This window comes from Silene latifolia, chromosome 1 (genome assembly GCF_048544455.1).
Source record: "Silene latifolia isolate original U9 population chromosome 1, ASM4854445v1, whole genome shotgun sequence".
NCBI lineage: Eukaryota > Viridiplantae > Streptophyta > Magnoliopsida > Caryophyllales > Caryophyllaceae > Silene > Silene latifolia.
Window position 1 is genome coordinate 66,975,096 of NC_133526.1, and position 25,098 is coordinate 67,000,193.

Sequence of the window (25,098 nt, forward strand, 5' to 3'; positions counted from 1 at the left end):
AAATCGCGTGTCAGTCGATCGACCGCCATACCTGGTCGATCGACTGACCACGTGAGGTTTACCTTCGTTTTAATTGATTTAAATGTTGTATTTGACGAATCGAATGCATGCGACTAATTGAATGCTTAATATATGACTGACCCATTAGATCGAAAGATAGGGAAAGTTGTTAGATCACCAATTAAAATGACTAAACTAAGCTGAGATCGAAAGGTAGGTAAAGTTTAGATTATTAGTCACTTTTCAGGACGAGAGTTAGTATTAGTGATATTAGGGACTTGTAGCGAGATCGAAAGATACTATCTGTTAAGATTGGACCGAGAGGACCTCTTGTTTTCCCGCCTCATGTGTTTGATTTAGACCTGCTTAGTATGCTGCCGCCGAAACTATAGTGAACCGAACATCCTAGTACCTCTTCTTTTATCTGTTTTATCCGTCTATTTAGTTTATTGCCTTTAGCTGTAGGCCAAATCAATTCAACCCTCACATTTGTCACCTTAGACTAGAATTAGACAATTATTAATTACATTCGCCTCCTTGTGGTTCGACCCTGTTGCCACTAGCCTAGGTTAGTTTTAATAGGAATTATAAATATTATTTTTGGTACTCACAACGACGGGTATCAAATTTTGGCGCCGTTGCCGGGGAGGCAATTGTTCTAATTTTTAGTTATTTTTATTTAGACTTTCTTAGTTTAAGGGACATCCGTTCCTTAAACTTTTCTTACATTCCTTTTGTAGTTTCTTCTTATGCGCAGGTCACAGGGTGGTGAATTAGTACCGTTTAATCCTGAGATTGAGAAGACCTTGCGCGAGTTGAGACGATCATCTAGGATATTGCCGACAGAGGAAGAGCTGAGTACTCTGTCTAGTTACTACGAGAACGAACTGTTCGAAGAAGATCCACCTACATCTCCTGCATCTACTTCTTCAGCTGAGACAGTCACTTCTCCAGACATTCCAATCATGGTCAAGAAGCAACTATAGCAAGTCATTCTCGAGCCGATCAATAAAAATCTTTACAAGGGGTTCGAATTACCTGGAGCTGATAGGAAATTCGAACCGAAGCCTTCCTATATCAACTTAGTTGAGAGGAACCGATTCGGGTGCTTTAAATGAAGATGCAACCAAGCATATGGAGATATTTATCGATTCATCGCGCTTTATACCCCCACCGACCGGTGTGACCCAGACCGGATAAAGGAGACCATGTTTATATTCTCACTCCGCGATGCTGCAAGGGAGTGGTACAGAGATCTGGATCGAGCCGCTCATGGGATCACCGACTGGAATTCTTTGGCCTTGGCATTCTATAAGAAATACTTCTCTGCCTCGAAGACGAATGCCATTAAAGCTCAGATCACGAGCTTTAAACAGGGACCTGATGAGAAATTTCATGAAGCATGGGTCCTTTTCAAGAAGCTGGTGCGAACCATTCCGCACCATGGGTTCGAAAAATGGAGTCTTTGCAATCAGTTCTATAACGGGCTGTATGACGATCAGAGGGCTATCTTGGATGCTGTAGCCTGTGGCCGATTTGCAGAGAATATGGGAGAGACTAAGGGGTGGAAGATCATTGACGACTTAGCCACCTATAAAGCTGAGTATGGGAATTCCAGAGGGAATCAAAGGAGGAGTGCCGAATCTCCTTCTGTAGCTGCACTTGAAGCTCTCACTGCGAGATTTGATAAATATGAATTGGGAGGAGCTTCAAAAGGAGGTATTTACCATGTAAATGCTGTGTCAGATGGTCCTTTCGTCTGCAAAAGGTGTGGAGCTGAGGGACACGTTTCAGAAAATTGTCCTAGTCCCTTGAGTCTTGTGCTGCCTTTCAACATTATAGGCAGACAAACACCTACTATGAGCCTAATGTTCATCCCAACTTGATGTTGGAATATGTGTCCTCCGACAATAATGAGATCACGACTGTTGATCATGATGATCACATGTTTAAATCTCATTATAAAGAATACAATTGGGAAGTAATATTGTTACTGTCAACTGGTCAACATATATCGGTAATGATTGGCTGACTAGAGTTTGACATTACTGTCGTGCGACGGTGGTGATCAGTTGACCCCCTAGGTCATACCTATAGGGCAACACTCTTAATTGATTATTTAATTAATCGTATAACGTTACGAGTTAATTAAATTATTTGAAAATTGACGGACGATTTTGGAAGTAAAATTTACGTATTATATTGAAATGTGATTAAATAAGATACGGTCTGAGTAATCGAATTGTATCATTACTCGGATGAAATTATTGTTTAAAGAAACAATCGGAATTGAATGAATTATTATAAATACAATCTGTTGTGATTTATAAATGGTAAAATATTTTGGTACAAGTAATTATGAAATTACTAAGTCAATTTTTGTATGTGACGTATTTTTAATAATACGTTGATTTTTAATATGTTAAAAATACATAACAAATTTATGTGACATATGACATGTGACATATTGACAATTGACAAAAATAAAATGGATTACTTGTTATCCATATGTGCCGAAATAAGGGAGTAGTTTAGGCTAATATTGTGTTTGATTAAGTTAATGGAAACACAATGATTACCTACTATTTAGCCATGCAACTCTATTGTTTATTGTTAAGAGCAACAATTGCATGCATTGGCTCCCCTAAAAGCCCCCCTTCCACCCGGGTTTTGAGAAGAGAAAACCATTATGGTTTTTCATCTCATTAACCTAATAACATACAAAAAGTTGTAAACTAATTCATTCCACTTCTCATCCAAAATTAGAATTCTAGAGAGAAAAATAATTCTCCTCTTCTTCTCTCTATAAACCGAAAATAATTAAGTGTTTATAAGATTTTTGGGTCAATTTTCTACTAAATTAATATTGTACTAGTTCTTATAATATTAATTTTATTAAGAGAAAGCCTTGGGTATTAAGCTTAGGGAGAGATCCTATACTTGGATCTTGGTTCTTCCATTAAAGGATAGCACAAGAACAAGAGAGAAAGGTGATCCCTCTTGTGCCCATAATCTGAAACATCCAATGTAAGAACATGATTTCTCCTCTATTTTGCTCATTTGTTTGCATGCATAAAATCCATATTTAATTTTATGACAAATTAAATTAAAACATATATGAATATGTAAGTATATAGATCAACTTTTCCTTCAATCGGTATCAAGAGCCACGGTTGTTTGCATGCAAATCGGTTAAAAGTTTTTCCGAGTTATAAGAATAACATATAAAACTTGTAAAATTTGTGTTATTATGAAATATCACGAAATTAATTCATGCATGGTAATATTTCTGGTCCTAAAATATTTTAGGATATTTTGGTTAATTTTATGGATTTTTATTGTTCATATTATACAATAATGGCATTTAAATATGATTTTATGAATAAAAATGTCATTTTCGGTCTAAAATTAGCTATACTTCGAATTTTCAGTTGATTTTTGGATATGTTGTCACATATATTATTTTGAGATAACCTGTAAATTTTCATAATTTTTGGACTTGTTATGCTCGAAAAATGGATTTTTCATTATTAAATTCGGATTTAGGTGAAAAATAGGTTAATATGAGTTAAATTTCGAATCTGGTCATAGAAATTTAATATTTGTCACATGCAATTTTACAAGATGTGTGTAAAATAATTGGCTATAAAGAAGTCTTTTTGCATGATTTATGGATTTTTGAAGAAAAATAGCATAAATAGTGACATTATTAGTGAAAAATTAATAAAACATAATCTATGACTTAGGAAAAACGTCTAATGTTGCATTTTATTATCTTTTTCAGATCTAAAATTGAAAAGTTAATGAATATATTTTTTCCATGTTTTTATGATTATTTTAGTTAAAATCGATAAACCGCAACATTGTTTTTCCGGAAATATTTCGAAATTTTTAACCTAAGATTTTGAACATTATGAGTGTCATGGTATTTTTCCAGAATGTTCATGAGTTTAAATTTCAAATGTTTAATTTATTTGAAATTTTGTGATTTATTTGAAGTTTATAGCTTATTTTTGTAATTTTTGGTCCATTAATGAACAATTTTATAAAAATGAGTTAATTATGGTCAAATTATTAGTGAAGACTAAATTTTGAGTCCTAATAGGTTAGGGTATTATGCATAAATATGAATTTATGTATTTTTGTGATTGTAAAATGTTGAAATCACGCAAATCCGTAAAAACCGAGTTATATACGATATTGGCTAATTAAAGGCGATTTAGCATAAAATTGAGCATGTTCATACATATTATAATGCTGCATTTTCTTTATGATTGTCATAATTTTAATTGGTATTTCCCGAAATGTATGGGAATATCAATTCGGTTGTAATTTTATTGTGATCTCGTATCACCGTTTTGTAATTTAATAGATTTATTTTTATTTTAGTTACAAATGTATAATAGGAAATTATGTAATTTATTATGTAATTTTATTCATTCCGGAGTTCCCAAAGACGGATTTCTTCAAGAATGGCGATACATAAAGACGGTGTTACCTCGAGATGCGTTCCACAACCGAAGTTCAAGGGACCAATGGAGTTGGTTTCCGAATATGTAATAGTTAAATAGTTTTTCTATTTTAGGAAAGGCCATACTAGGATTTATTTATTTATTTTTATGCTTGCATTTTATTTTATGTCACATGCATCGCTAAATCGCCATAACTAAAACATGCATCTTCTTTTATCGAGTTTATCGACCGTGTCAATTAAAATTATCGTAGTTCGCCGCTTTAGTTCACTTAAAACGTGATAGATAATAATTTGACATGACCTCTCGCTAAAACAATTAATTGAGACATAGCCTTACCAAATAGTAAAAACCATGAAAACCTATTTCGCGAGGGAGTGCACTCGGCTACCCCGGGGTACAAACCTTGTTACGTAGGGGAAGTGGGTGATAAATGTCTAATCCACCGAATTCATGTTGATAAGGGTTTCATCGGCTACCCCGTGCCTAAGTTGATGTGGATTTGGATAATGGACACATTTATTCGAAATTTGGATTGAACTCAACAAAAGTAATTGATAAGGGTTTCATCGGCTACCCCGTGCCCTTGTTAATGTGTTTTGGGCTATAGATAAACATTAGAGTAAGTTTATCGACCAAGAGTTCTAAAAGTAGAATCGATTAAAAAGTTAATCCACCGAGTTATATTGATAAGGGTTTCATCGGCTACCCCGTGCCTAAGTTAATATGAATTTGGGTCTTGGAATCATTTATCTAGTTGGGTAGAGGTCACTAGAAAAATGCATAAAACTTGTTTAAATCATACATTTTTACGAGTATTATTATTAAAACGACATTTGTTTTACTCCTTATATTTTGTTTTGTAGACCACTTCTTTTTCTCATAACAAATGGCAACACCAACTCCAAACGCCACACCTCTCGCTAGTTCATCATGGCTCCGATCCTTTATGGATCGATGTAAACTTGAAAAGAATGGGTCAAATTTCTCCGATTGGGATGCCCAACTCAAATTGGCTGCCCAAGGTGACGACAAGCTTCGTTACCTTACCGAGGCCTCTCCACCCGAACCTACTACTAGGTCAACCACCGCCACTAGGGAAGCATATGAGGCTTACCAAAAGGAGTCCGCCGCAATGAAAAATGTCTTGATATTTGCGATGGAGGCGGACCTCCAAAGGAGAGCCTTTAAAATGGGCAATGCTAATGAGATTTACTCCAAACTTGTGACCATGTTTTCACAAACTCCGCGGATTGTCCAATATGAGGCGGCCACGGCATTTTTTGATCTCGACTTCAAAGAGGGCCAAAAGGTTAGCCCTCATGTGCTCAAACTCATGGAGCTTGTCGAGACCTTGAAAATTCAAAAGGTTAAAATCCCCAAAGAACTCATTGTAGATAGGATTCTACACTCCTTGTCCAAAGTGAAAGCGTATGTTCAATTCCGGGTGAATTTTAACATGCAAGACAAGGATGTGTCTCTTGAGGAGTTGCACAAGTTACTTGTGCAAGCCGAAAGGGGCATGGGGTTAAATGTGAACCCTCCAAAGGATGTGCTTAACATAAGCACTAAGAGTAAGGGGAAGTTCAAGAAGAATGGGAGAAAGGGCAAGAAGCAAGCTCCCACATTCACCAAAGCTAAGACTTGTGAAGCTAGCACCTCAAAGATCAAGAAGGGTCCTCTTGATAAATGCCATTATTGTAATGGTATGGGTCATTCGAAAAGAAATTGTTCCAAATACCTTGGTGATATTAAGGCTGGAAAGATCACTCCAGTAGGTAAATGAATATCCTTCTTTTATGTTTCTAATTCAACTATGGTATTATGATGCAAAGTTGTGATAATGTATCTCCCTTTTTATTGTAAATAGGGCCTCCACCAAGCAAAGACAAGGGAAAGGAAAAGCAAGCATGAGAAACCATCAAGAAGCTAGGGATAGCTTTCATGGAGCTTTGCTTTTCATTGTCTTATTTTAAATTATGTTTTGAATTTTAGAACCATAAGTTTCCGTGTTCGACATGGAAAGGTATTTTGGATAATGGTTTGTATTTTGGATAATGGTGACTTGGTTTGCAACCCAAGTCACCCGTTTTATCATTTATCCTTTTATGTTCTAAAATTCATCTTTAAATGCTTGCACTTTGAAACATAAGATTATTCACTTAAAGTGATCTAATAGACAAATATAATGACGGGTTTCATTATATGTCCACATGCTTAAGGCTTGTGTATGATCATTCATAAAGTGATTTTGAGTCTATGAACTCTCTTAAAGGTATGTCAATCACCAAGTACACATATAAAATCAATAACTAGTAGTCTATCTATGAGATAGTTCTCCTTATACTTCAACATCATTAATTTGTGTCTCATATGCTATCTTTGAATCTATAGTGTATTTATTCTAAAGATAGAGTGGGAGAAAAATGAGGACACAACACACAAGGCAAGATTAAATTGTGTACTTGTGTAAATGAAGATCTACGCAAGAGAGAATGATTTGAATGAAGGTATATCTATTTACATAGTATGCCGATTAGATGAGATCTATGGTCTCAAGTTAGTTCTATATGACTAAAGAGACCAAGTGAAGTAATCATAAGAGTATATTCTCAAGATAACTACACGAGGAGACCAAAAGAAAGCTTTGAAAGAAAAATGACTAATGTAAAGTCTTCACAAGTTTTGACTAAGTTTATGAAAATTTTGACCAATAGTTTCAACCTTGAGATTTACTTAAGAGCCTAAATGAATCAAAGTTACATACTAGTTATGATCGAGTTGCAAAGATTGATATACCGATATCTTCAATGGCCAAAGTTTTAACCACACAAATGTCATTGCTTAACCTCATTATGAAATGGTTAAACCTCCTTCCAAAAGGGTATTTGCGAAGGACGTATTCTAGATATTATTTATATTTGAATAATGACATTGCTACACATCATTATGACATGAGTGTGTTAGAGATTTAAAATCTCTTTCTGTAAGGTTTAAGATGAGACCTTTTCGAAATAGGTATTTTGAAAGGATATGATGGGAACATATATGGTTTTATCTTAATAACTTGGCAATGCAATTTATATTTCAATTCTTGAATAAGTTTTGATTGAGAAGTCAATTTCGAAATATGTAGAATTGAGTGGGAGTTAGAAAATTCTCATGTGAAGACATGGAATTTAGTGGGAGCTATCATCCTTTGAATGTTTACAAGTCTTCACTCATTGAAGAATGACGAGCGAACACCTTCCTTCTTAGAGGAAGTTTTGAGTTTTCAATTCTGGATGAAAATGGACTATGATGAATCCAATTACATCAAGGGATGTTGGATTAGTATGAAGAGATACACATCGTATCAACATTCACATAGGTTATTCATGTAGATGAAAATGGAATTGCCATTAGCAGTCAAGGTCGTTCATTGAACCTATGAACGGTTGATCTCATGATTATTAGTAACTAATGTTTCCGCCATTAGAATGATCATGTACATGTCCAATTATGAATCATATGCATAAGAGCATGATGATTGATTGGTAAGTCAAAATAAAAACGTGATGAATTCTCAAGTAGAATCCGATGAGCGATTTCGGTGTTTGTCAGAATGTTCTTATATGTGTCAAGAGGTTGCGCATATTAATGAAAATCCGAGCACATGTGAGGATTTATGAGAATCCTTTACCTTTCAAGCTAGAAGGAGAAATAAGATGTTTTGGAAAGGTACTTAGTTGAATAAGAAGTTACTCAAAACTAATCTTTCCTAACTGTGCTAGGACTTGTGAGAAGTGCTAGGCTAATAATCTTGACAAATTGTTGCAAGACTCTACAAAACATGTACCTAGTGCATTGTGTATGGATGGAGTACTTGATCGGTACAAGGTATATCATTCACCACAAATTCGTTCGTTATGTGATAATCGATAAGGAAGTTCTTTCAAGATAAAGAACCAAAACCGAGGTCGGGAACCTTGATGTGTACTTGGTGAAGTTCATGCTATGAGAGAGAACATGAACGTAAAGGAAAATGCAAGTGCAAGAAGTTTGAACGCATGGACACATGGTATGTTAAACTTCTATTGCAATCAATAAGTGTTTACACTTATGATATACATCACAAGGTTGTAATATGATATGGACTACCCGAGTGTGATGTCGACATTTGTCGTTTGAGTTATTATTAACTCACCTTGCACTTTGTTATATCCAAACGGGTTGTGGAGACAATTGAACCCCGTTAAAGTGAACACAGATTAGCATTGTATTTGCCCATAGTCACTTGTATGAGGTGACGTCTCGAAGTGACTAGAGTGTGATGCGATTGATGGCAAGTTCAAGTGCCATAGAGTCATGTGAGATGACTAGTCGATCATTTAGGCAGACTGTTAGGAACATTTTGTCGGGCCTAATGACCGCTTATAGAGTTCTGGCAAATTTATATAGCCTGGTCGTGGCGAGAGCTACTATAGTATTCAAATGAGTCGATTCTTTTGACTAAAGACTATTCACCTAAGATGGCACAGTTTCAGATTAACTTTGATTTGTGTTACTACGACCTTCGTAAATGGGGTCAAATGGGCATATTTTGGGTTATGATGGCTGTGGCTAGTCGAAGGGAATGAGTGCGATAGGAATTGTCCACCCCCAGTCAGGGTTATAACAATATCTCAGGGCCACTCGAGGAGTAATGAACTGGAAATGCGTGGCCACGCTCGGAAAGTATCTATGATAGATAAGTCCGGTCAATCAGTTATTCTCCAGATCGAGGAAACCACTCTCGATATGATCACTTGCAAGTACGACTTGAAAGACACCTTGCATTGAGTGGGAGATAGTAATAGGACAAGAGAATTGGTGACGCACACTTGTCGAGGACAAGTGGGATATTGTTGGAATATGTGTCCTCCGACAATAATGCGATCACGACTGTTGATCATGATGATCACATGTTTAAATCTCATTATAAAGAATACAATTGGGAAGTAATATTGTTCTTTGTCAACTGGTCAACATATATCGGTAATGATTGGTGACTAGAGTTTGACATTACTGTCGTGCGACGGTGGTGATCAGTTGACCCCGTAGGTCATACCTATAGGGCAACACTCTTAATTGATTATTTAATTAATCGTATAACGTTACGAGTTAATTAAATTATTTGAAAATTGACGGACGATTTTGGAAGTAAAATTTACGTATTATATTGAAACGTGATTAAATAAGATACGGTCTGAGTAATCGAATTGTATCATTACTCGGATGAAATTATTGTTTAAAGAAACAATCGGAATTGAATGAATTATTATAAATACAATCTGTTGTGATTTATAAATGGTAAAATATTTTGGTACAAGTAATTATGAAATTACTAAGTCAATTTTTGTATGTGACGTATTTTTAATAATACGTTGATTTTTAATATGTTAAAAATACATAACAAATTTATGTGACATATGACATGTGACATATTGACAATTGACAAAAATAAAATGGATTACTTGTTATCCATATGTGCCGACATAAGGGAGTAGTTTAGGCTAATATTGTGTTTGATTAAGTTAATGGAAACACAATGATTACCTACTATTTAGCCATACAACCCTATTGTTTATTGTTAAGAGCAACAATTGCATGCATTGGCTCCCCTAAAAGCCCCCCTTCCACCCGGTTTTTGAGAAGAGAAAACCATTATGGTTTTTCATCTCATTAACCTAATAACATACAAAAAGTTGTAAATCTAATTCATTCCACTTCTCATCCAAAATTAGAATTCTAGAGATAAAAATAATTCTCCTCTTCTTCTCTCTATAAACCGAAAATAATTAAGTGTTTATAAGATTTTTGGGTCAATTTTCTACTAAATTAATATTGTACTAGTTCTTATAATATTAATTTTATTAAGAGAAACCCTTGGGTATTAAGCTTAGGGAGAGATCCTATACTTGGATCTTCGTTCTTCCATTAAAGGATAGCACAAGAACAAGAGAGAAAGGTGATCTCTCTTGTGCCCATAATCCGAAACATCCAATGTAAGAACATGATTTCTCCTCTATTTTGTTCATTTGTTTCCATGCATAAAATCCATATTTAATTTTATGACAAATTAAATTAAAACATATATGAATATGTAAGTATATAGATCTACTTTTCCTTCACTTGAGGTGGAGTAGCCAGAATGTCCTAAATCCAACTCCACCTCCGCCGCAGCAGCAGCAAAGTTATGTGCCCCCTCACAAGCAACAACAATATCAAAAACCTCCTTATGTGCCGCAGCAGCAACAATCCCAAAATTCCGACTTTGCTGAATTAAAGAACATGTTGCAAAAGGAGTCCCAAGCTAGAGAGGCCGGAATGAAACTTCTAGAGAGCCAAATTGCTCAATTGGCTAGCAAAAGTACCACTCGAGCTCCGGGACACTTACCGACTCAAACTGACCAGAAAGAGACCCTAAATGCCATTACTTTGAGGAGTGGGTCTACCCTGGAGGGACCTGCCATGGTCGAGGACGCTTCTGAAAAAGATGGGGCGAAACCGAGTCAGAATAAAGCTGTAACAAGTAATAGCAAGAAAAAGGCGTCTACCAAGTATATCAGTCGATCGACTGATACACCCGGTCGATCGACTGAAGTGCGAGTTACAGGAGCTTCTGGTACTGTCGAAACCGGTCGATCGACTAAGCAACATGGTCGATCGACCGAGGGCGCTGCTGATATTGAACAATTTCGTCCTCCAATGCCCAATAATCTGAGGGATCACTTGTTTCGGGGTACGACAACTCCGAAAGTATTGGGGCAAAACCCGAGTGCTGATGGGTCAGTCCCGGTTCCGAAGTACGACCCAATGTCGATCAATGGTTCATATTTGAGACGGTCTGAAGAGGGGTCAAGCTTCAATAAGGAGAAGGTAGTGGACTTCCAGCCTAAGTCCACGGATGCCGGCATGCGAGATTTAGAGGAGAGGGCTAAGTTACTTCTTACAGCCCCCTATCCGGAGAGATTGGTGCCGACGAAGGAACAGGTATCTTTCAATAAATTTGAAAATGTTGTTCGTAGTTTAAACGTACAAGTACCTTTCCTTGAATTAGTAAATCAAGTGCCCGCTTACATGAAGTTTATGAAGCAATTACTGTCTCAAAAGAGGTCACTTGAAACTGTGCATACTGTCGCACTCAATAAAGAGTCATGTTCTTATTTGACTCACACTGTACCCCGTAAGCTAGAGGACCAAGGTCGCTTTTCCGTTCCTTGTAATATAGGTACCTTCCCTATTGAGAAGGCATTATGTGACCTAGGAGCTAGTATTAGCGTCATGCCCTTGAGTCTTGCTAGAAAGTTAAAATTGAATAGGTTTGCAGTTACGAGTATGACCGTTCAGATGGCTGATCGCTATGCGGTCCAGCCTATAGGAGTCTTAGAGGACATCCATGTGCAAATAGGGAAGTTTTTCTTTCCTGTAGACTTTGTGGTCCTAGATATGCCTGAGGATGCCCACATACCTATCATTCTAGGTAGGCCATTTATGCACACTGCTGGTGCAGTTATTGATGTTGGCTCTGGGACCCTGACCTTCAAAGTAGGGAAACACTCCATTGTCTTTGCTCAGACAGCTAGGAAGAAGGACCCAATGTGGCCTGTCACTTGTAACACGGTTTCTGAAAAGAAATCATATTTTGTGCTTCCTGATATGCTTGTCTCTATTCCTACTCCTGTTGTAACACCTCCGCCCCAAATTGGGAGCAAAGTGGAGGAAGATTCTTCTGTTTTAGACATTGCAGGAGCTGGTTTGGGGAAGGAAGAGATGCCTGTTGCTCCAGCTGTGAAGGAGCAAATCGTTTCGAGAGGCGGTCTAGGTTGCCTTAGCTATGGCACGGATGAGGAGCTTGAAGATGAGCCAACCAGAGTGAGAAAGTCCGACTTGGACTTTCATGAGCCGGAAGAGGTCATTGATTGGGGAGATGACGAAGCTGTTGATCCGTCAAGCTCTATGGATGCTGAAGTTGAGAAAGGTGTAGCTGAGAAGATGAGCACCGTTGAGGCTACCTCTTGTAGCCAGAAGCCGACGAAGTGGGCCATACCGTGGCCATTCTTGATCAACTACTAGTTGATCACGCGCTTTATCAAAAACTTCATTTTATTGATTTTAAACTATTTTTATTGCTTTTGTGTGCGCGAGACTTCACATTTAATTATTTTGTTTGGGATTTTTAAGCACTTTAGACTTTACTTTGGGTTATACGCAATTTTGGGCACGTATTATTGTGCACTTGTAGGTTTTTTAGACCTCATTAGCTCAAGTTATTGAGCAAATACGAAGAAATCAGAAGTTACAGCAGTATTTTCAGTCGATCGACTGGCCTGTATGGTCGATCAACAGGCTGCACAGTTCCGGGAGCTTCGTTCTGTTCACTCTGGGTCGATCGACCGGCTATGTAGTCGATCGACCGCCTATCTTCTTTGTACTGTTCACGACCTCTCCCCAGCTGTGTTAGGTCGATTTGCGGAATTGAGGGAGTTTTCTACTCCACTTTATCTTCCGTCATATTATTTATTTCTTCTATTTTGTCAATTGTGCACATAATTACCGCTTCATTATTGTTTTCTCGATTTTATGCGTGGTATTTGTTTGTCTTTCAGGTACTTATTGGTAGCACTGCTAGCTACTGAAACCTCCTAGCTCACGCTGGTTTGGGGAGGTTTCCTTTTGCTGCGCTTAAAGTCTTGTGAGTTCCCGAGTTCCACTTCATGTCATATTTACTTATCGCAAATTCCCGTTTCTTTTTTTTTTCATTACATGATTTTGCACAATGGGGACATTCTGCGATTTGGTTTGGGGAAGGGTTTTGCGTCGCATATTATTTTCTTGCATTCATGTTTACATTTTTGTTTTGCATTGTTTTTCTTTCATTTCTCATATATACAGAAAATTCAAAAAAAATTGAAAAATTCGATAAAAACTCAAAAAAATGCACGTTTATTTTAGTATATAGATCGAGTCGGAACGGTAGTATTTCAATGATGACATTGCATTTGCGTCTGTTTTTTGCCCGAACCTTGCTAATTGACATGTTATTAGTAGAATCGTATAAGTGCATATCTACGAGTTTTCGTTAATTTACTTGCTGGACTTGAGACTCGACTTAGATTTTTGGCGAACTACTTACATTTTCTGAGTTATTAGAGCCTATAACTGGTGTCATCTATGACCAGTTTATCTAGGAATGTGAGTAGTACTCCTTATGAGACATGTTACATAAATATGCATAAATATGAACTTGATCTGCTTAATACCTGTATGCATTCGGTTTATGGTTTGTTGACACATGTGGTAGATGTCTCCTTTTCTCATTTTACCCATAAACTCCACACTGCCAAAAATAGCCTTTTTGTCCCGTTAACTACATCCTACATTTAGCCTGCCTTTGTCAAGATAGTAGTTTAGTTTTTGGGATTGTTACTCGTTTTTGGTAGCATTTGCTCTTATTGAGATTTTGTTGGATAAAAAGAACGAAGGAGGAAAGAAGTTCAAAGAAAAGAAAAAAAGAAAGAAAGAAAAAATGATTCGAAAAAGAAAAAAGAGTTCTGTACTGTTTACTTCAGTCGATCGACCACTACATCAGGTCGATCGACTAGGGTCCGAAAGAAAATCAATTCGCATAATTCAAAATTCCTATCTTATGGCGATTTTTGCTCCCATGTTGCATTAGCATCTTATGGGGAGTTGGTTGATTACTGTTATACTGGAGATTGTGAGTTTTGTGCTTGCTATAGCACCGTATCGATTGAATTTTGAGCAAGAAGAAGGATGTTGTCATATGGTTCCGTTTTGGTGCTAGCTTGATCACCTGTACCTTCACATTCCCATAAATATTTTGCCTCTTCTTACCCATTACCTCACATATCCATATTTACCTCGGCATGTGTCATGGTCTTTTGTTGGTTGGAATGCATATGTACGGTCATAGAGATTACTTTCATATTAGATTGCAGGCATGTTCTTATAGGTCGTAGTTAGGTGAGAGTTATTACAATATTACTTCATTCTATCTTTTACATATACTCACCCCTATTCATCGAGTGATATGAGCGACCCGCGAGAGTCCAATTTGATAAGTCTCTATAGTTGATGGTTCAGCAGTTTTTAACGACTTCATAACTCGGTTGCATGATTCATAATTGCTAATTGATTGTTGGTTGTTGCATTAAAATGGTTTAGGCTTTAAATGTTGTAATTCTCTCTGAGATTGAACTCGTTCCATTAGGTCGTTATATCGAGTTTAGTTCTTGCTTGGGGACAAGCAAGGGTTTGGTTTGGGGAAGTTTGATGCGTGTCATTTATATGATGTTTTACACCCTATTTTACATGCATTTCAGAGCTCATTTATGTAGTTTATGCTACTATTTTCCCTATTTCCGTCTACTTTCGTGTTTTTGTACATTATTGCAGAAATGTGAAGAATTCAACGGAAATTGAGCTAAATCCGTCCCCGAGTATCCTGCATTGCATTTGACGTGAAGAATTCACTTAAGGAACGAGCTTGGTGCGCGTTCAAGGCCCAAAAGACAAATCCACGAGATTATAGAAGTCAACTATCAGCTACTTCAGTCGATCGACCACGCCTTTCGATCGATCGACCAACCTCAAGGGGTTCCAGAGCTCTTTACAGCTCGAAGCGATCGATCGACCGCCATGCTTGGTCGATCGACCAAGTGTCGCTACTTCAGACGAGAATTAAAAGAGCGAGATTTATCAAGCCCATGAGTTACTAGGTTTAGGAATAATAGCTGCGTACTTTTCCTATATAACGCAGCATGAGTTTTCAGAATAAGTATCTAATTTTTATTCAAGTTTAGGGACAGTTTTAGTTTATCATTAATTAGGGTTCAAGGATTAATTCGGGATTGAATACAATTCACTTTTGATAATTCGGATTTGTTCTTTTCCTTCTTAATTCACACGGTACTCTCCTGTTTTGTTCAAGTTATTTTGCTCTCTTTCATAGTTATAGAATTGTTAGATCAGTTTCCCAAGCCGAATTGCCATCTTATGTTAATTGTTTATCTTACCGTATCAATCATGAATTCTGTAGTTTACTTAGCCAATCTTACTGTTGTTATCATTCTTAGTATGAGTAGCTAATTTATTTGTACTAGGATGTAGGGGAATTATAGTGTAGGCGGCATTAGTATTGACATGGCCTGAAATCGCGTGTCAGTCGATCGACCGCCATACCTGGTCGATCGACTGACCACGTGAGGTTTACCTTCGTTTTAATTGATTTAAATGTTGTATTTGACGAATCGAATGCATGCGACTAGTTGAATGCTTAATATATGACTGACCCATTAGATCGAAAGATAGGGAAAGTTGTTAGATCACCAATTAAAATGACTAAACTAAGTTGAGATCGAAAGATAGGTAAAGTTTAGATTATTAGTCACTTTTCAGGACGAGAGTCAGTATTAGTGATATTAGAGACTTGTAGCGAGATCGAAAGATGCTATCTGTTAAGAGTGGACCGAGAGGACCTCTTGTTTTCCCGCCTCATGTGTTTGATTTAGACCTGCTTAGTATGCTGCCGCCGAAACTATAGTGAACCGACCATCCTAGTACCCCTTCTTTTATCTGTTTTATCCGTCTATTTAGTTTATTGCCTTTAGCTGTAGACCAAATAAATTCAACCCTCACATTCGTTACCTTAGACTAGAATTAGACAATTATTAATTACATTCGCCTCCTTGTGGTTCGACCCTGTTGCCACTAGCCTAGGTTAGTTTTAATAGGAATTATAAATATTATTTTTGGTACTCACAACGACGGGTATCACCTATCATTTTAGGAAGACCTTTCTTACACACCGCGGGATCGGTGATTGACGTGAAACATGGAGAGCTCACACTCGAAGTGGGAGATGAAACGATCACTTTTAATCTTGACAAGACAATGAGAGCTCCCCGACTACATGAGCCATGTTTCATGATTGATCATTATAGCCGAGAAAGTGATAGGAAGAAGTTGGCATCTCAATGAAAAGAACAAGCTATGGGTAAAGAATCACCACCCATATGGGAGAAGAAAATGGGTAATCTCCAAGATGCTCCATCCAAAGAGCAAGAATGTTTCAACAAGAATAAGAGCTTGAATAGCTCACCACCACTCACGACAAGAGAAGAGGAAGGCCTCATTGGCCATAATGACAAGACGAAAGAGGAGTTGTTCTCATCAACTCATGATACTATTGGGGAACAAGAATATGAAGTATGCGGTCTATGGGATGATGAGTTTGAAGGGTTAGTCAACCCTTATATTGGTAATGCTATGCCCCACGACCAAGGCTTTGGTGACCATTTCCACTCAAGTCACCACAATGAAGAACACAATGTGCAAAAGTCTATTGAAGATTTTTATAATGACAATGAACAAGCCTTCGATTACTTCTTCAAGAAGTTGAGCAACATCAACAACACCTTGGCTATGCCCCCTTGACATCTCATACATGGATGAGAGTTTGGTGGAGTCCTCCCTAAACCACCATTTGTAAATATTCTAACCCCTTGACTTGCATTTTACTTATTGTACTGCATTTTTGTCAATTTTGGATTTGTATTTTTATGCTTTGATCAAGATTTTCATTTTGAGAGAAAGTGAGGGAGGGACTTATATGTTTATTGATGTGTAGTGTTTTGACATAGTGTGGGGATAACAATTGCCTAGGCTAACCAAGCCTTCGTAGTGCCCCCACAATGAAGACCAAAGGAATGAAGAGTAAATGACTCGGGTTATGAAATACCCACGGGTGGAACTGAATCCGTGAGGTACAAGGACAATCCGAGCGGCCCGACAGCAATCCGCTCGCCCTGGAAGAAAATCCGAGCGTCCTGTGAAGAAGACGCTCGTCCTGAAAGAGCTGGAAAGGTAAATTTTTGTCTGACTGAAGATCCGAGCGTCTCCATATAGAATACGCCCGTCTCAGCCAAGACGCTCGTCTTACTGAGGATCCGCTCATCCTACTGCTATTAAAATTTGGGATTTCACCCTGACAAAGAATCCGAGCGTCCTCAGAAGAATCCGCTCGTCTCCCTTCAGAAAGACGCTCGTCTCCTGCTGAAGACGCTCGTCTCAGCACGGGCTCTCTTTTCTGAAATAAGCTGACACAGAATCCGAGCGTCCCGACCCAAAGACGCTCCTCTCCCCTGCTGAATTCAAAAATAACGGGATTAAAACCCCCCTTTTACCAATTCATTTTACTCATTCAAAACACAAACACATCTCCAAAACCCTCAAAACCCTCAATCCCTACATCCATAAAAATCAATTTTCTCAACCAAATTCACCCAAATTAATTCCAAACTCCCTCAAAACTCAAACAAATCACTCCTTTGTCAACAACAAGCAATTAAAACACCAAAATCCTCAAAGTTTGAATCGATTTTCTAGGGTACAAAGGCAGAATTCGAATTTCCTAAAACGATTTGGGTCTTATTGAAACTTGAGGAATTCAAGCAAATCTTTGTGTGTTACTACATACAAGGAGAAGATGGCTAGGACAAAAGGTGGAAACAAGGCACTTCCAAAGAAGAATCTCTCAAAAAGGCAACAAGCTCTACAAGCTTCAAAGGCTTTGGTGGTTCAAAGTACAAGGATGGAAATTCAAGAGACTACTTCTCCTATGGGGGAAAATATTACTTCTACTCCGGTTGTTGAGCAACTACATGATTATTCGAAGGTAATTTTCACATCCGATGCTCTTAGGAAGAAATTTGTATCCCTTGCTAAGAAATCTATTTTACCCACCAAGTTTATATGCCAAGAGACCTTGACCAAATTGGGTGTCTTTGAACAAACCAAGAATTTCTTCGTGTCCATTGAATTGCTTATTTGTTTAATATACAAGAGTTGACCTACTCATCCCTCACCTTGGAGTTTTTAAGCTCATTGAAAGTTACGAAGGTGGAGACTCGAACAAACATTGTATTCCGCCTTGAGAATGTTGATAGGAAAATGTCCTTTGGTGAGTTTGGTAAAGTTTTTGGCCTTAGAAATGACTCGACCTATGTGAAGAAACCCATAACAAAATATGATCCCACTCGTTTATGGAAGGCTATTACCGGAAGAAAGTTTACATCTTACCATAATTGTCGTGCCCTTTATGTCCATCATCCGGGCATACGGGTGTGGCACAAGCTTGTTGGGCACACTTTGACTGCTAGAAAGGGAACAAACCACTTCACCGAGCTTGATTTTATCTATCTCGAGTCGACCTTGAATGTTGATTGAAAGTTCACCACAAAGTACAATATTCTTCAACTTTTAATTGAGAGGTGGCTTAATATCGATCATGGCAAGGAAGGTGCGGCCTTCATTGTTAATGGGGAATTGGTAACTTGGTTGGCAAAATACTTCAACCGGGACTTCAACAAAGATGGTGCTTATAAACCGGTTAAGGGAGGCCACATCATTGATTTAGCCACTATGGTTCACAAATTCAAATGGCTCAAGAATGACACTCTTGACAACAAACTCGAGTGGTTAACAAAAGATGCCAGATCCTTCACTTTACCGAACAAAATTTGCCGACTCAATGTCCATAAGCCACACTACCTCCTCCCACTTTCCGAGGAAGCCGGGTACATAATACAACACCAAAGGGAGGACATTGCCGAGCCCTCCTCCTCTATTATCACTCCACCCTACCCATTCACCTACCATGAGTTTCAACCCGAAAATGTTAAGGCGGGGAATGACTACTTGACTCTTTTGATTCAACAAATGCACAAGCAAGCCCATGAAGATAGATTTGACGCATATAGAGCACAATATCCACCTCTCTTACATCTAGCTAGGCAAGGACTTCTTGACCCATCTTGTCCTTTGCCTAGTTGGGCGGATAGGGAAGTCTTCTTTCCTAGTGCTTCTAGGGGTGCTGGCTTGGGTGAAGAGGAGATTGTTGTTGAGAGTGGTGGAAAATAAGGTGAAGTAAATGAAGAGAATGAAGAAGGTGAAGAAGAAGAGGTTAGTGAGGAAGAAGAAGAGATTTGAAGTGATAGTGGTGAAGACTCCGAATCTATGGAGGTTGATGAAGCTTCTAGTGAAGAAGTTGGTGATGATGATGGAAATGGGAGTGATGTCGCCATGGGCGATGATTGAGGATTAGCAAGCTCTTGGGAGGATGCCACAATACTTTGTGAGTCTCCTACACCTCCTTTAGGCTTTGTTTATTTCTCTTGTTTTTCATATAATTTTTATCTTGATCATGAGTTTGAGTCCTAACATCATTTAGAGGACCCACACCTCGGTCGCATTGAGGTGTTTCTTTTATTGTTCCCACATTTAAAATCCAAAATGACAATTGTAGTTTCATGCATAACATCCTTATGCATGAACTCCCAAAATTTTTGACATTAGCAATAATGTCTATTTTGGTTTGGGGAAGTTTATGCATTATGCATTGGGAGTTAATTTAAATTATGCTCTCTAACCAAACAAAAACTCATGCATCATATAGTATAGTGTAGTTGCATCACTTGTTTATATGTCATATAGTTTGCATTTAGTTTAGAAATCATGCATTTCATATAGATTGCATAATTTCCTATCGTATTGACCATTGAGGACAATGCCCATACTAGTGTGGGGATGGGAAATTCTAACATGACTTTACTTTTAAAAACAAAAATGATAAAAATTGAAAAAACATGTCTTTTTATTTCATAATCATAAAAACCTTAAAAAATTCAAAAATTCAAAAACCCAAAACCATGTTCATTTCCTTTATAATGTAGTCTTGTATATATTATTTTTGTTCATCCTTTTTCACATTTATCGACTACGCCACATCCCAGACATGAGGATATTGAAGACCGCATGGTATGATCTTTCCAATCTCCTTTTTCCTCTTTATGTTAATGACTATGTGGCTTTATTTTGATTGATGCGGTACAAACAATGTGATTATAGGATTGCATTTAGATTATTTGGTATACTAGTTTGTAAAATCATATGCATTAGGTTGTATGATTGTTAGTTGCATCATGGCATATAGTCGCATTTAGGGAAAATTTTATGACACTATCTAATTGGGAAGCTTGACAAGTGTATATAAGGCCCTTGTAGATACTTTTTTCCTTAAGACTTTGCTTGTTATAACACTTGTAAAACACCCTAGGATGTGTCATGCTCGTATCCTTTTGTAATACCCAAGATGTTTAAGGACTCTTTTGACCGACCCTTCGACTAGGAAAGACCTTAGGAAAGGATAGGTGAGAGACTAGGTTAGGATATGTACCTCACAGGAGTGTTTACTTGACCTAGCAGGGACTACTTGGCCGAGTATTGTGTATACTCGACCGAGTAGAGCCTACTCGGCCGAGTATGTGAGTACACGACCGAGTATGGCTACTGTTGACGCGTTGATATAAAAACGCGAATTCGCAAGATTTATTTCATTTCCCAATTTTGACAGTTCCTCTTCCTCTAACCCTAGCCTACCTCTCTCACCAATCACCTCTACCTCCATACACTCTCATATATGTAGCCTACATCTCAACCATTGGAAAGACGGGGTTTGCATAGGAAGAATGTGTGCATGGTCGTCGTCCGTTTCACCGTCGGTCCGCGTTAGTAGGTAAGTCGCTGTTTTATTGTCTCCTGCAGTAGATTGTTGGCATTAGTTGTATAATAGGATGTGGTCATCCTTGTAGGATGCATCTCGGAGTCTTGCTTGGCGGTTTGTGGATGCATTTTTATGTTTGGCGATAAGGTAGGGTTTCCTTACTCAGTTATGTTAATTGAATTAAGATGTGTTTGTATTGTGTTTTATTGTTCTCTGCTGATCATCGGAGTGTTGGTGTAATAGTGGAGGTTGTGATGGTGTTGTGAGGTTTGTGGTGGAGTCACTTGTGGGAGTGGCTTCACGCCCTAGTTCGCCCTCCGTGGAACTCGTCACGGGAGGGGATGTGCACATTAAGGGATAGGGTTATCGCTCAATGACGAGCGGGATTTTGGTGGGGATTGGCTGCGGTCCCCCACTGGTGGCGTGGGCTACCTGTTGCGATGGGTAGTCTGGCAGGGCTATACACTTTGGTATGTAGTCGGTTACTATGTGAGATCGGGAGACCGGAGATGGTGGATGATCAGCTGGTTACTTATCATACATGTCTTATTTTAATTGTTCAGTAACTGACCCCGTGTTATGTTTTTAAAACTATGGTGATCCATTCGGGGATGGTGAGAAGTTGGCTTAGCAGGTACCGTTGGTTTGATGTTGTTGGGCAGGGAGGGTTTCGAGTCATCACGGTACCGGCTTAGATGTCCTGATGTACGAGTTCCATAGTAGTCATAGCTATCACCTGTAATCAGCTTTGTATTTGCTTGTAAAGAATTAAAGTGATTAATTTATAAATGTCCTTTATTGTCTGATCTACTACCTCGGGTGACCGAGATGGTAACATCCTCATACACTGGAATGGTCCTTGGTAAGGCGTCCTGGTGTGCGGGGGTGTTACAAAGTGGTATTAGAGCCGACGATTTTGGAACCTGAACCAATGAATCCAATGAATATAGGGTGTCAAATTAAAATGAACCTGGTGTATGTGTGTTGGGAGCCCCAGCCGACGCTAGATTTTGGGTGAGTAGGCGCCCTCATTTCAAAATCACGGCCCCATCGTGCTTAAGCCAGCCACTGGGAAAGGGTTTCGATAGAAGTAGTTGCTTGAAGAGTGTTTGCTAAGCATGTTTGTTAATCGTATCACATGTACCAATGTGAGTCTTGCATGCAGTAACGATGGTAGTGATGAAGTCTAGAATTGGTTGGAATGGTTGCTGAGTAGTGATTAGAAATTGTTAGTGATGAAATGTGAAATTCTGTTGTGTATGGCAAGGTTAAGTTGAATGTCCTGTTTAATAATGGTTGCATCATGTGATGGTTAATGTTTCACGAACGTCTTGCGTAATGTGGGTATAAGATGAATTGTGGAAATTGTGATGTTGTAGCGTTATAAACCGACCTTTGCCGGTATGTAGCTAGTTTAGACTTGTAACCTTTGTATTATCCATGGTTGGATTGTGACATTATTGTTGCAGTGGTTGAGGTAAGGAACGTAGGTGGAATATTGGTTGATTGGGTAATGGATACGTGTGATTTGGGTACGATGCGTGTTTATGTGGTAGAATTAAGCCCTAACGATGACGAGCCCGATTGCACGGCACTCCTAACAATGTTACTTGTTTTGCAGGTGCATTAGATTCGAAATTTCGTTCCAGCTCTTTGACACTCGGCCGAGTAAAGACGCATACTCGACCGAGTAGTCCACACTCGGCCGAGTATACTAACACTCGACCGAGTGCCCATTCTTGTCAGAATAGAATCACTACTGTTTTCGAGTACTCGACCGATTATTCAGAATACTCGACCGAGTAGTGCATACTCGACCGAGTAAGCCCAATACTCGACCGAGTACAGTTTTAGCGTGACTCAGCCGGGTTATTCAAAAACCCTATATCGCCTCTTCTTTTCTCATTTCCGCCTTCAACACCTTCCTCTTCTTTCCTCTAAAACTCCATATCACTTCTGTCTCAAGCCCTTGGGTGATTTCTTGGTGGTTACTTGCTCTTTGCTTGCCAAAATTTCCTTCAAGTATGCCGAAAAAAAGAGCTAACACAAACAAGAGGACCCGTGCCAATGTTCAATTTGAGACGGGTCAGTCCAGCCAAGAACCTGTTGTTCCACAGGTGGAGTCCTATCCATCAGTAATCTTTTCTGATTTCTAGCAACGTAAGGCCTTCATGTCTTTGATGAGTCGTCCTTTTCGACCTACTCGGTGTGTGAACCCTGAGATTTTGGAGACCTTGGGGATTAAGGAAGACATAACCCACATCTTTGAGACCTTGGGAATGGAGGGGTTGTATCACCTGAGAAAGAAGTCCTACCCTAATTTGACCTTGGAGTTTTTGAGCTCGTTTGTATATGATGGAACAGAGAAGACGGTCTCTTTTCACCTCATGAACGAAGATCATCAGAGTGTTGGTGTGATGGTGGTGGTTGTGATGGTGTTGTGAGGTTTGGGGTGGAGTCACTTGCGGGAGTGGCTTCACGCCCTACTTCGCCCTCCGTGGAACCCGTCACGGGAGGGGATGTGCACATTAAGGGACAGGGTTATCGCTCGTTGATGAGCGGGATTTTGGTGGGGATTGGCTGCGGTCCCCCACTGGCGGCTTGGGCTACCTATTGCGATGGGTAGTCTGGCAGGGCTACACACTTCGGTGTGTAGTCGGTTACTATGTGAGATCGGGAGACCGGAGATGGTGGATGATCAGCTAGCTGGTTAGTTATCATACTTGTCTTATTTTAATTGTTCAGTAACTAACCCCATGTTATGTTTTCAAAACTGTTGTGATCCATTCGGGGATGGTGAGCAGTTGGCTTAGTAGGTACCGTGTGTTTGATGTTGTTGGGCATGGAGGGGATCGAGTCATCACGCTACCAGCTTAGATGTCTTGATGTACGAGTTCCATAGTAGTCATAGCTATCACATGTAATCAGCTTTGTATTTGCTTGTAAAGAATTAAAGTAATTAATTTATAAATGTCCTTTTTTGTCTATTTGATCTACTACCTCGGGTGACCGAGATGGTAACATCTCATACACTGGGATGGTCCTTGGTAAAGCGTCCTGGTGTGCGGGGGTGTTACACCTTTGACCCATGGATTAAGGCTTAGTCAAGAGTACCTTGTGGTGTGATAACTCCTAGGCTATCGTTTATTCCAAGGTGACCCTTGAAACCATGCAACCATCATCCATATTCAACCATATTTTGTCCTCAAAGGGTATGGGCACAAAAATTGTTCAAAATTTAAGTTCAAAATCGAAATGAAAAGCCAAGAAAGTTTGCAATTGCATCAAAATAAAAGAGGAGTAACAAAAATGAAAACTCTTATACTTCAAATATAATCACCCTCACTACAAATTGGGCGACTTTGAAAATGTTCAAAAGAAATGCAAGAAAAAGTTGAAAAATTGTCAAGTGTTGAAAATGCCAAACATCAAGAGAAATGGCAAAGAAATGTTCTCAAAATGTCAAATGCCACAAATTGGGGGGAAAAACAACAACAAAAAGCAAACTCCCATATGAAACTCAAGTTCTATTGATCCCTTTTCCATCGTATCCACTTTTGTGCATGGTAGAGAGGGGACGACCCTTCTTCTTGTCTAGGCAAGAAGGGGAATTCCTCGATCCTCCAGTGTTTCTAACACCATATAAAGTCTACTCTTGACGAAAGCATTTAACAATTGAGGACAAAGGTAGTCTAGCTTGACACAACTTGGACATGATTTATTGATATCCTTCTAGGCTTAGCTGTTTGAAGAAACAATATCTTTAATGGAATGTGTACCCTTAGATTGCTTCCCCTTTAGATAATTTCCGCCACTTGGATGAGGAAAGTGGCTATTTATTTTTGTAGATGCATCAATTACTTGTTTTGTGTGCTTTAATGCTTGGATGTATCGCCATTTTGTCAAGCCCCACCTTGCCTTGCAAGAAGGCATCCTACCTCATGGTTGTCTTGTTGTGAGTTGAAGGGGCGGAGTGAGACCCACTAATTGTCTCACATCGGCTTGGGGATATTTGATTTG

At 38.7% G+C, this 25,098-nt stretch overlaps 1 non-coding gene across 1 annotated transcript; it reads right to left on the bottom strand.

Annotated features, from left to right (window-relative positions):
- Window positions 1–1,343: 1,343 nt before the first annotated feature.
- On the bottom strand, window positions 1,344–1,450 carry LOC141622287 (small nucleolar RNA R71). Its single transcript, XR_012532923.1, has one exon. It is a non-coding gene; the product is annotated as a small nucleolar RNA R71 (small nucleolar RNA).
- Between the last annotated feature and the right edge of the window lie 23,648 nt (window positions 1,451–25,098).